The 12,219-nt window shown below is 37.4% G+C and overlaps 1 long non-coding RNA gene across 1 annotated transcript; it reads right to left on the bottom strand.

Moving 5' to 3' along the window:
- Positions 1-9,822: 9,822 nt before the first annotated feature.
- On the bottom strand, positions 9,823-11,999 carry LOC141917145 (uncharacterized). The gene is made up of 3 exons (XR_012621255.1): positions 11,963-11,999; positions 11,798-11,883; positions 9,823-10,711 (listed from the first exon to the last, which is right to left on the bottom strand). It is a non-coding gene; the product is annotated as an uncharacterized LOC141917145 (long non-coding RNA).
- Positions 12,000-12,219: the final 220 nt, after the last annotated feature.

The raw sequence follows: 12,219 nt of genomic DNA, 5'->3' as shown, positions 1-12,219 counted from the left end.
GTTGGTTTGGTTGGTGGGTGGTTGGTTGGGTGGTTGGTTTGGTTGGTGGGTGGGTGGTTGGTGGGTGGTTGGTGGGTGCTTGGTGGGTGCTTGGTTGGGTGCTTGGTTGGGTGGTTGGTTGGTGGGTGGTTGGGTGGTTGTGTGCTTGGTTGGGTGGTTGGTTGGGTGGTTGGTTGGGTGGTTGGTTTGGTTGGTGGTTGGGTGGTTGGTGGGTGGTTGGTGGTTGATTGATGGGTGGCTGGTTGGGTGGTTGGTTGATTTGGTTGGATGGTTGGGTGGTTGGTTGGGTGGTTGGGTGGTGGTTGGCTGATTTGGCTGGTGGTTGGTTGATTTGGTTGGTGGTTGGGTGGTTGGTTGGTGGTTGGTTGATCTGGTTGGTGGTTGGTTGATTGGTTGGTGGTTGGTTGATCTGGTTGGTGGTTGGTTGATCTGGCTGGTGGTTGGTTGATTGGTTGGTGGTTGGTTGATCTGGCTGGTGGTTGGTTGATCTGGTTGGTGGTTGGGTGGTTGGTTGGTGGTTGGTTGATCTGGTTGGTGGTTGGTTGATCTGGTTGGTGGTTGGTTGATTGGTTGGTGGTTGGTTGATCTGGCTGGTGGTTGGCTGATTGGTTGGTGGTTGGTTGATCTGGTTGGTGGTTGGTTGATCTGGTTGGTGGTTGGTTGATCTGGTTGGTGGTTGGCTGATTGGTTGGTGGTTGGTTGATTTGGTTGGTGGTTGGTTGATTTGGTTGGTGGTTGGTTGATTTGGTTGGTGGTTGATTGGTTGGTGGTTGGTTGATTTGGCTGGTGATTGGCTGATTGGTTGGTGGTTGGTTGATCTGGCTGGTGGTTGGTTGATCTGGTTGGTGGTTGGTTGATCTGGTTGGTGGTTGGTTGATCTGGTTGGTGGTTGGCTGATTGGTTGGTGGTTGGTTGATCTGGTTGGTGGTTGGTTGATCTGGTTGGTGGTTGGTTGATCTGGTTGGTGGTTGGTTGATTGGTTGGTGGTTGGTTGATTTGGTTGGTGGTTGGTTGATTTGGTTGGTGGTTGATTGGTTGGTGGTTGGTTGATTTGGCTGGTGATTGGCTGATTGGTTGGTGGTTGGTTGATCTGGCTGGTGGTTGGTTGATCTGGTTGGTGGTTGGTTGATCTGGTTGGTGGTTGGTTGATTTGGTTGGTGGTTGGTCGATCTGGTTGGTGGTTGGTTGATCTGGCTGGTGGTTGGCTGATTGGTTGGTGGTTGGTTGATTGGTTGGTGGTTGGTTGATCTGGTTGGTGGTTGGCTGATTTGGTTGGTGGTTGGTTGGGTGGTTGGTGGTTGGTTGATCTGGCTGGTGGTTGGTTGATCTGGTTGGTGGTTGGTTGATCTGGTTGGTGGTTGGTTGATCTGGCTGGTGGTTGGCTGATTGGTCGGTTTTCGCCCGTCGGCGCGGAAGGCCCCGCTATCCCCATCTAACGCCCCGGTCGCGGCACAACCCCCGCGTCTCCGTGCCGAGCTCTGCGCCGCGCGGCAGGAGAGGCCACGGGGGCCGCAGCTCAACGCACCAACCGCCAAATCAAAGCGACCGAAACCCCAAACTTTTGGGGTCGTTTTGTAAATAAATCCCACGCGCGGGCGACCGGCGGGAAACGATAAACTATTGAACGATCCCATTTCCTAAGGAATTTGGGTCAAAACCAGCGGCTTTGGGGGAAAGACAAGACCTCCTGGGTCCGCCGCGATGACAATTAACGCCCGCGGATCAGAAAGTTCATTTCCGAGACCCGGGAGCAGATTCCGGCGTCATCGGACCCGCGGGAACGGAAACGAAAGGGAAAGTCGGCGTCGTCCAACGGCGCCTTAAATTTTTTAAATTTTTAAATTTTTTACTATTTCAATTTACCATTTTAATTTTTTTACAATTTTAATTTTTTTACAATTTTAATTTACCATTTTAATTTTTTGAAATTTTAATTTTTTTACCATTTTAATTTTTTACAATCTATTTTACCATTTTAATTTACAATTTTAATTTTTTTATCATTTTTACAAATTTTTTTTACAATTTTAACTTTTTTATCATTTTAATTTACAATTTCAAATTTTTCACAATTTTAATTTACCGTTTTAATTTTTTTCACAATTTTAATTTACCATTTTAATTTACAATTTTAATTTTTTTCACAATTTCAATGTTTTTACCATTTTCATTTTTTCACCATTTTAATTTACAATTTTAATTTTTTTACTATTTTTTTCAGTTTTAATTTATAATTTTAATTTTTTACAATTTTAATTTTTTAGAATTTTATCATTTTAATTTTTTCACTATTTTAATCTACAATTTTATATTTTTTCACCATTTTCATTTTTTCACCATTTTAATTTTTTTAGTTTCAATTTTTTTACCATTTTAATTTACAATTTTACTTTTTTACAATTTTAATTTACCATTTTAATTTTTACAATCTTAAATTACAATTTTAATTTTTTACAATTTTTTTAACATTTTAATTTACAATTTTAATTTTTTTACAATTTTAATTTTACCAGTTAATTTACAATTCCAAATTTTTCACAATTTTAATTTACTGTTTCAATTTTTTTCACAATTTTAATTTACTGTTTTAATTTACAATTTTAATTTTTTTCACAATCTTAATTTACAATTTTAGTTTTTTAAAATTTTAAATTTTTTACCATTTTAATTTACAATTTTAATTTTTTTCACAATTTCAATGTTTTTACCATTTTAAGTTTTTCACTGTTTTAATTTGCCGTTTTAATTTTTTCACCATTTTAAGTTACAATTTTAATTTTCACAATTTTATTTTTTATACAATTTTAATTTTTCACCATTTTCATTTACAATTTTAATTTTCACAATTTCATTTTTTTACAATTTTAATTTTTTCACCATTTTCTTTTACAATTTTAATTTTTCACCATTTTCTTTTAAATTTTAATTTTTTCACCATTTTCTTTTACAATTTTAATTGTCACAATTTCATTTTTTTACAATTTTAATTTTTCACCATTTTCATTTACAATTTTAATTTTTCACCATTTTTTACAATTTTAATTTTTCACCATTTTCTTTTACAATTTTAATTTGTCACCATTTTCATTTACAATTTGAATTTTCACAATTTCATTTTTTTACAATTTTAATTTTTCACCATTTTCTTTTACAATTTTAATTTTTTCACCATTTTCATTTACAATTTTTATTTTTCACCATTTTCATTTACAATTTTAATTTTTTCACCATTTTCATTTACAATTTTAATTTTCACAATTTCATTTTTTTACAATTTTAATTTTTCACCATTTTCATTTACAATTTTAATTTTTTCACCATTTTCATTTACAATTTTAATTTTCACAATTTCATTTTTTTACAATTTTAATTTTTTCACCATTTTTTTCACTGTTTTAATTTACAATTTTAATTTTTTACAATTTTCCCCGTTTCAATTTTTTCCAATTTCACCATTTTAATTTTTTCACCATTTTAATATACAATTCCATTTTTTTTACAATTTTCATTTTTTTACAATTTTATTTTTTCACCATTTTGATTATTTTTTCACCACTTCCCCTGTTTGACAGCACGGCCACCACCCCCGATCAGTGCGACAGCCCAGATCTCTTTGGGGCCCTCACGCGAGTTCTCAGCCTCACCAAAGCCCATCGCCCGCGTCACGCCGGGGCCGCGTCCTCACCAGAACGTCCTCACCAGAGCCCAAGTCAAAAATCGATAAAACGCAGCATCTAAAAAAAAAAAAAAAACGCCAGTTGAATCCTTTCTCCCCCCACACCCCGAACCGCGTCGTCTGAAAAAACTCCCGCGAGCGGATTGACGGGCGGAATCATTAAAAAAAAAAAAAAAAAAAAAAACAGCAAATCAAAAATCCCCGAATGGGTTTTTTTTCCGAAAAAAATTCGGAACTAAGTGAAAACAGAAAGAAAATCTATTTCTGAGGGAAAAGGAAAAGCGGAGAGTCGCGGAGACTCTTGGGAGGCGGAAACGACCCAGGACGAGCCCCAGGAGGGACCCGGGGGGACGTTGCGGGGGTTTGAGTTGGGTTTGGGGTTCCCTTGAGTCGCCCTTTGCACAAGGCCCGGGAGTCGGGTGGTTTGTTACCAACCACCCAAATCAACCAACCACCCAACCAACCACCACCCAGATCAACCAACCACCCAACCAGCCACCCACCAACCAACCACATCAACCACCACCCAAATCAACCAACCACCACCCAACCAACCACATCAACCAACCACCCAACCAACCACCACCCAACCAACCACATCAACCAACCACCACCCAACCACATCAACCACCCAACCACATCAACCAACCACCACCCAACCAACCACCCAAATCAACCAACCACCCAACCAGCCACCCACCAACCAACCAAATCAACCACCCACCAACCAACCAAATCAACCACCCACCACCCAACCAACCACATCAACCACCCAACCACCACCCAAATCAACCACCAACCAACCACATCAACCACCACCCAACCACTCAACCACCACCCAAATCAACCAACCACCACCCAACCACATCAACCACCACCCAAATCAACCAACCAACCAACCACCCAACCAACCACCTAAACACTCAACCACCAACCACATCAACCAACCAACCACCAACGACCAACCACATCAACCAACCAACATCAACCACCACCCAAATCAACCAACTAAATCAACCACCCACCAACCACCCACCAACCACCCAACCAACCACCAACCAAATCAACCACCCAACGACCAACCACACCAACCGCCCATCAACCAACCAACCACCCAACCAACCACCCACCCAATCAACCAACCACCTAAACACTCAACCACCCACCCAAGAACCAACCCACCACCCAACCCAGCACCCACCCACCCACCCAACGACCCAACCAACCAATCACCCACCCAACCACCCAAGAACAAACCCAACCCAGCACCCACCCCCCAGATTTTGATCATCACCCAGATTTTGGTCGTTCCTTCGATTTCGGTCGTTGCCCAGATTTTGGTCGTTAAAAGTTTTATTAAGTTTTAACTTTATGAAGTTTTCTGGCTCCAGCCTCAAGGACCAAGAAACTCGCCCAAGAGCACCCCGAGGCGGCGCCATTTTGGGGAGAATTAACGCCGCAGCGAGATTTTAAAATATGAACTTACAACTGGCGGGGTGACGACGGGATCGATTTTGGGGAAAAAAAGGAAATTTAGAGCACAAGGGGCAAATTTGGGGGGAAATGGGCAATTTGGAGGCCAGAAAAAAAGATTTTAGGCATAAAGGGGGGATTTTAGTGTAAAATGAGCAATTTTGGTTCAGAACAGATCAATTTTGGGGAAAATAGAAATTTTTGAGCAGTAGGGAAAAAATTTGGGGGGGAAAGGGGCAATTTGGGGTCAAAAAAAAAGATTTTAGGTATAAACGGGGGATTTTAGTGTGAAACAAGGCATTTTGGTTCAGAACGGATCAATTTTGGGGAAAAACACAAGATTTAGAGCACAAGGGGCAAATTTGGGGGGAAAATGGGCAATTTGGGGGCCAAAGAAAGTATTTTAGATATAAAACGGGGTTTTTAGCATAAAATGAGCAATTTTGGTTCAGAACGGAACAATTTTGGGGGAAAACAGGAAATTTAGAGCACAAGGGGCAAATCTGGGGGGAAAATGGGCAATTTGGGGGCCAGAAAAAAGATTTTAGGCATAAATAGGGGATTTTAGCGTAAAACAAGGGATTTTGGTTCAGAATAGACCAATTTTGGGGAAAAACAGGAAATTTAGAGTAGAAGGGGCAAATCTGGGGGGAAAACGGGCAATTTGGGGGCCAAAGAAAAGATTTTAGATATAAAGGGGGGTTTTAGCATAAAATGAGCAATTTTGGTTCAGAACGGATCAATTTTGGGGAAAAACAGGAAACTTAGAGCGGAAGGGGCAAATTTTTGGGGAAAATGGGCAATTTGGGGTAAAAAAAAAAGATTTTAGGATAAACGGGGGATTTTAGCATAAAACAAGGGATTTTGGTTCAGAATAGATCAATTTTGGGGAAAAATAGGAAATTTAGAGTGGAAGGGGCAAATTTTGGGGGGAAAATGGGCAATTTGGGGTCCAAAAAAAGATTTTAGGTATAAACGGGGGATTTTAGCGTAAAACAAGGGATTTTGGTTCAGAATGGATGATTTTGGGGAAAATTAGGGAATTTAGAGCATAAGGGCTGAATTTGGGGGGAAAAATGGACAATTTGGGGGCAAAAAAAAGATTTTACGCATAAATTGGGAATTTTAGCATAAAATGAGCAATTTTGGTTCAGAACGGAACAATTTTGGGGGAAAACAGGAAATTTAGAGTGGAACGCGCAAATTTGGGGGGAAAATGGGCAATTTTGGGGGTTTTGAAGTTTTGGGGGTTTGGGGATTTTGGGGTTGAGTTTTGGGGTTTGGGTTTTTTTAAGGTTCTGGGTTTCTTTGGGTTTGGGGGGTTTTGGGGGTTTTTAGGGTTCGGGGTTTTTTGGGGTTTTGGGGTCTTGGGTTTCTATTTTTAGCTTATTTTTTCAGAATTTTTAAAATTTTTTTTAAATTATTTTTTCCATGATGACTTCAAATCGGTGATTTCCCATTTTTAATTTTTCAAATTGGTGATTTTCCCCCATTTTCCTCAAATTGATTTTTCCCCCTTTTTAATTTTTCAAATCCATATTTTCAATTTTTCAAATCGTTTTCCCCATTTTCAATTTTTTAAATCCATATTTTCCATTTTTCCATTTTTTTCCAATTTTCCAATTTTCCATATTTTCCATTTTCAATTTTTAATTTTTCAAATCAATGTTTTTCCCCATTTTTTTCAAATCGGTTTTTCCCCCCATTTTTAATTTTTCAAATCAATGTTTTTCCCCATTTTTTTCAAATTTTTTCCCCCATTTTCAATTTTTCAATGATTTTCCCCCATTTTCAATTTTTCAAATCCATATTTTCCATTTTTCCATTTTTTCCATTTTTCCGATTTTCCATATTTTCCATTTCCCCCATTTTCAATTTTTCAAATCAATGTTTTTCCCCATTTTTTCAATTTTTTCCCCCATTTTCAATTTTTCAAATCTATGATTTTCCCATTTTTAATTTTTCAAATTGATTTTTCCCCCACTTTTAATTTTTCAATTCGTTTTATCCCCCATTTTCAATTTTTCAAATCCGTATTTTCCATTTTTCCATTTTTTCCAATTTTCCAATTTTCCGTATTTTCCATTTCCCCCATTTTTAATTTTTCAAATCAATGTTTTTCCCCATTTTTTTTAAATCGTTTTTTTCTACATTTTCAATTTTTCAAATCCATATTTTCCATTTTTCCATTTTTTCCAATTTTCCATATTTTCCATTTCCCCCATTTTTAATTTTTCAAATCAATGTTTTTGCCCATTTTTTTCAAATTTTTTCCATTTTCAATTTTTCAAATCGATCTTTCCCCAATTTTCAAATCGGTTTTTTCCAATTTTAATTTTTCAAACCCATATTTTCCATTTTTTCAAATCAATATTTTCCCCCATTTTTAATTTTTCAAATCAATGTTTTTCCCCATTTTTCTCAAATCGATATTTTTCCCCCATTTTCAATTTTTCAAATCGATTTTTTCCATTTCCAATTTTTCAAATCAATGATTTTCCCATTTTTAATTTTTCAACTCGATTTTTCCCCATTTTTTCAGACATTTTCCCCATTTTTAATTTTTCAAATCTTTATTTAAATTTATAATTATTCGAATCAATATTTCTCACATATTTAAATCACCATTTTTCACATTTTCCCCTCAAATCGCTGTTATTTACACCTTCTCACCCGCCCCCACATCGATTATTCTCCAGAATTTGAAATTCTGTCGACATAATCACGTCAATTTCCCTCTTTCCCCCGTATTTCCCACTTCAGGCCCCGCTGCCGCCCCATTTATGGCCACCCACTTACGCATATTTAAGGCTCATTTGCATACCCCTGCTCACACCCCCGGTCGTTTTAACCAACCATTTCCCATTTATTTCTATATTTTTCCCATTTTTTTCCCCGTTCTGTTCCCGCCCGCGTGGTGCAATCGGGAATTCTTTACATTCCGCCAGATTTCTGTCCAGCTTCACCATTTTTAATCATTTTTATTTCAGTTTTTATTTAATGATTACAGGCCCATTTCAGTCAGATTTTTAGGTTTATTTATATCAGCACATTTTCATCGACATTTACGCCCATATTGATCCAGATTTAATTTATCCACATTTTTATACTTTTTTCCCCTCCACATTTACCCATATTTATATATTTTATACATTCATTTCTTTATATCTAATTTATCCACATCTAAATTTTTTATCCATATTTATTTCCCTCCACGTTTTTACATTTAACTAATTTATTTATTTCCCTCCACGTTTTTACATTTAACTAATTTATTTATTTCCCTCCACGTTTTTACATTTAACTAATTAATTTATTTCCCTCCACGTTTTTACATTTAACTAATTTATTTATTTCCCTCCACGTTTTTACATTTAACTAATTAATTTATTTCCCTCCACGTTTTTACATTTAACTAATTAATTTATTTCCCTCCACGTTTTTACATTTAACTAATTAATTTATTTCCCTCCACGTTTTTACATTTAACTAATTAATTTATTTCCCTCCACGTTTTTACATTTAACTAATTAATTTATTTCCCTCCACGTTTTTACATTTAACTAATTAATTTATTTCCCTCCACGTTTTTACATTTAACTAATTAATTTATTTCCCTCCACGTTTTTACATTTAACTAATTAATTTATTTCCCTCCACGTTTTTACATTTAACTAATTAATTTATTTCCCTCCACGTTTTTACATTTAACTAATTAATTTATTTCCCTCCACGTTTTTACATTTAACTAATTAATTTATTTCCCTCCACGTTTTTACATTTAACTAATTAATTTATTTCCCTCCACGTTTTTACATTTAACTAATTAATTTATTTCCCTCCACGTTTTTACATTTAACTAATTAATTTATTTCCCTCCACGTTTTTACATTTAACTAATTAATTTATTTCCCTCCACGTTTTTACATTTAACTAATTAATTTATTTCCCTCCACGTTTTTACATTTAACTAATTAATTTATTTCCCTCCACGTTTTTACATTTAACTAATTAATTTATTTCCCTCCACGTTTTTACATTTAACTAATTTATTAATTTCCCTCCACGTTTTTACATTTAACTAATTTATTAATTTCCCTCCACGTTTTTACATTTAACTAATTTATTAATTTCCCTCCACATTTTTACATTTAATTTATTTCCCTCCACATTTTTACATTTAATTTATTTCCCTCCACATTTTTACATTTATTTCCCTCCACATTTTTACATTTATTTCCCTCCACATTTTTACATTTATTTCCCTCCACATTTTTACATTTAATTTATTTCCCTCCACATTTTTACATTTATTTCCCTCCACATTTTTACATTTAATTTATTTCCCTCCACATTTTTACATTTAATTTATTTCCCTCCACATTTTTACATTTATTTCCCTCCACATTTTTACATTTATTTCCCTCCACATTTTTACATTTATTTCCCTCCACATTTTTACATTTTATTTATTTCCCTCCACATTTTTACATTTAATTTATTTATTTCCCTCCACATTTTTACATTTATTTCCCTCCACATTTTTACATTTATTTCCCTCCACATTTTTACATTTATTTCCCTCCACATTTTTACATTTTATTTATTTCCCTCCACATTTTTACATTTAATTTATTTATTTCCCTCCACATTTTTACATTTATTTCCCTCCACATTTATATATTTTCCTCCATATTTACCCACATGTATATATTTTATACATTTCTTTATATCTAATTTATCCATATTTATATTCATTTATATCTAATTTATCCACATCTATATTTACATATAATTTATCCATACTTTTATATTTATCCATATCTAAATTGTCCCTCCATACTTACTTTAATAATTTCCCTCCATACTTATTTTAATAATTTCCCTCCATACTTATCCATATTTATATATATTTTACTTTCCTTTCTTTATATCTAATTTATCCATATTTATAATTTATCCATATATTTATCCATATCTAATTTATGCATATCTAGATTTATTTATATTTATCCCTATCTACATTTATTGTCCTCCACACTTATATTTATCCATATCTATATTCTAATCAATATTTACATTCATCAATCTATATTTTTATCAATACTCGTATTTATCCATATTTCTATTTTAATCAATATTTATATTTCTCCATATCTATTTACATTTACCAATCTCCATATTTTTATCAATATTTTTATTTCCCCGTATCTATATTTAAAGTGACCCATACCTGTATTTCTTTAATTTCTATTTACCCATATCTCCCCTTATTTACATTTATCTATATTTATTTATAATTTACCCATATCTATATTATTTATATCCATATTTATCCATATCTATATTTATATATTCCCTTAACATTTTTAATAACTTTATCAGTTTCAATTTACCCATTTTTGTCACTCAATCCTCAGTTTTACTCCTATTACCCCATTTCAATATTTTACTATGTTTTATTGCCGTATTTTAACCCAATTTGGGGTCTTTTTCTTCTCTCTCACCGGAGGCGCCGACGTCTCCCCCCCCTCGGGCTCCTCTGGGGGACCTTCTGGCCACCTGAAGGAGACAACGGGGCGTCAGCTCAGGGGACTTCGGCCACGGGCGGCGCCTTGACCTGGGGCCACGGCGGGGCCGGATGGTTCAGAAAGTGACCAACCACCCACCCACCCACCCACTCATCCACCCACCAACCAGATCAACCAACCACCCACCCAACCAACCACCAACCAGATCAACCACCCACCCAACCAACCACCCACCCAACCAAAACCACCAAACCAACCACCCAACCACCCACCAACCAAATCAAGCACCCACCCAACCAACCACCCACCCAAGAACCAAACCAAGCACCCAACCATCCACCCACACACCCAACCACCCACCCACGCACTCAACCAACCCACCAACTACCCAAGCACCCAACCATCCACACAAGCACCCACCCACGCACTCAACCAACCCAACTACCCAACCAAGCACCCACCCACCCAAGAACCAAACCAAGCACCCAACCATCCACACAAGCACCCACACACCCAAGCACCAATCAACCCAACTACCCAAGCACCCACCCAAGCACCCAACCATCCACACAAGCACCCACCCAACCAACTACCCAACCAAGCACCCACCCACCCAAGAACCAAACCAAGCACCCACTCACCCAAGCACCCAACCATCCACAAGCACCCACGCACCCACCCACCAACCAACCCACCCACACACTCAACCAACCCACCAACTACCCAACCGAGCACCCAACCACCCAAGAACCAAACCAAGCACCCACTCACCCAAGCACCCAACCATCCACCCAAGCACCCACGCACCCACCCACCCAACCAACCCAACTACCCAAGCACCCACCCAAGCACCCAACCATCCACACAAGCACCCATCACCCAAGCACCCATCACCCAAGCACCCATATTTTGATCATTGCCCAGATTTTGGTCATTGCCGAGATTTTGGCCATTTTCCAGATTTTGCCCATTTTCCACATTTCTGTCACCCCCAACAGGTCCCGATCATCCCCTTCCCAGTCCCCTTCCTCCCCCCCAACTCTTGACCCTCCTCATCCTCCCCCACATCCCCATGACCCCCCCCCCACCCCCGGCGCCATCTTCCCCCACGTTGCACCTTCACCCATCGCCGAGTTTCCCAAATTCCTCAGAAATTCCGCTACGCTCCGACTCTTTTTTTCCACCTTTTTTTTTTTCCCCCACCTGGGGGGGAAAAAATAAAATTATATTTTGCATTAAAAATTGTGAATTTTTTAAAAAAAACTTGGATTTTGAAGCCCACCAGCGACGACGACCACGTTGAGTCTTAGAGCCCTCAACTTCCTTCCGATTTCACCCCGTTGACCAAATTTCTGTAATTTTCTAAAAAAAACAAAAACCACCCAAAACACCACCTCGCTAAAAAACAATGAGTCATTATTTCATCGGAACTGGGAGGAACTGGGCGAGGGGTCGACTCGCCAAGGGGAAGTTCTGCCTCATGGACGAGGCTCCTCACGAATCGGGAAGTAAAACTCGGTTTTATTTCCCCCAAACCCG

Source organism: Strix aluco, chromosome 34 (genome assembly GCF_031877795.1).
Source record: "Strix aluco isolate bStrAlu1 chromosome 34, bStrAlu1.hap1, whole genome shotgun sequence".
NCBI lineage: Eukaryota > Metazoa > Chordata > Aves > Strigiformes > Strigidae > Strix > Strix aluco.
Note: the sequence above shows the minus strand (reverse complement) of the source record. Positions and strands in the feature narration are given on the sequence as shown.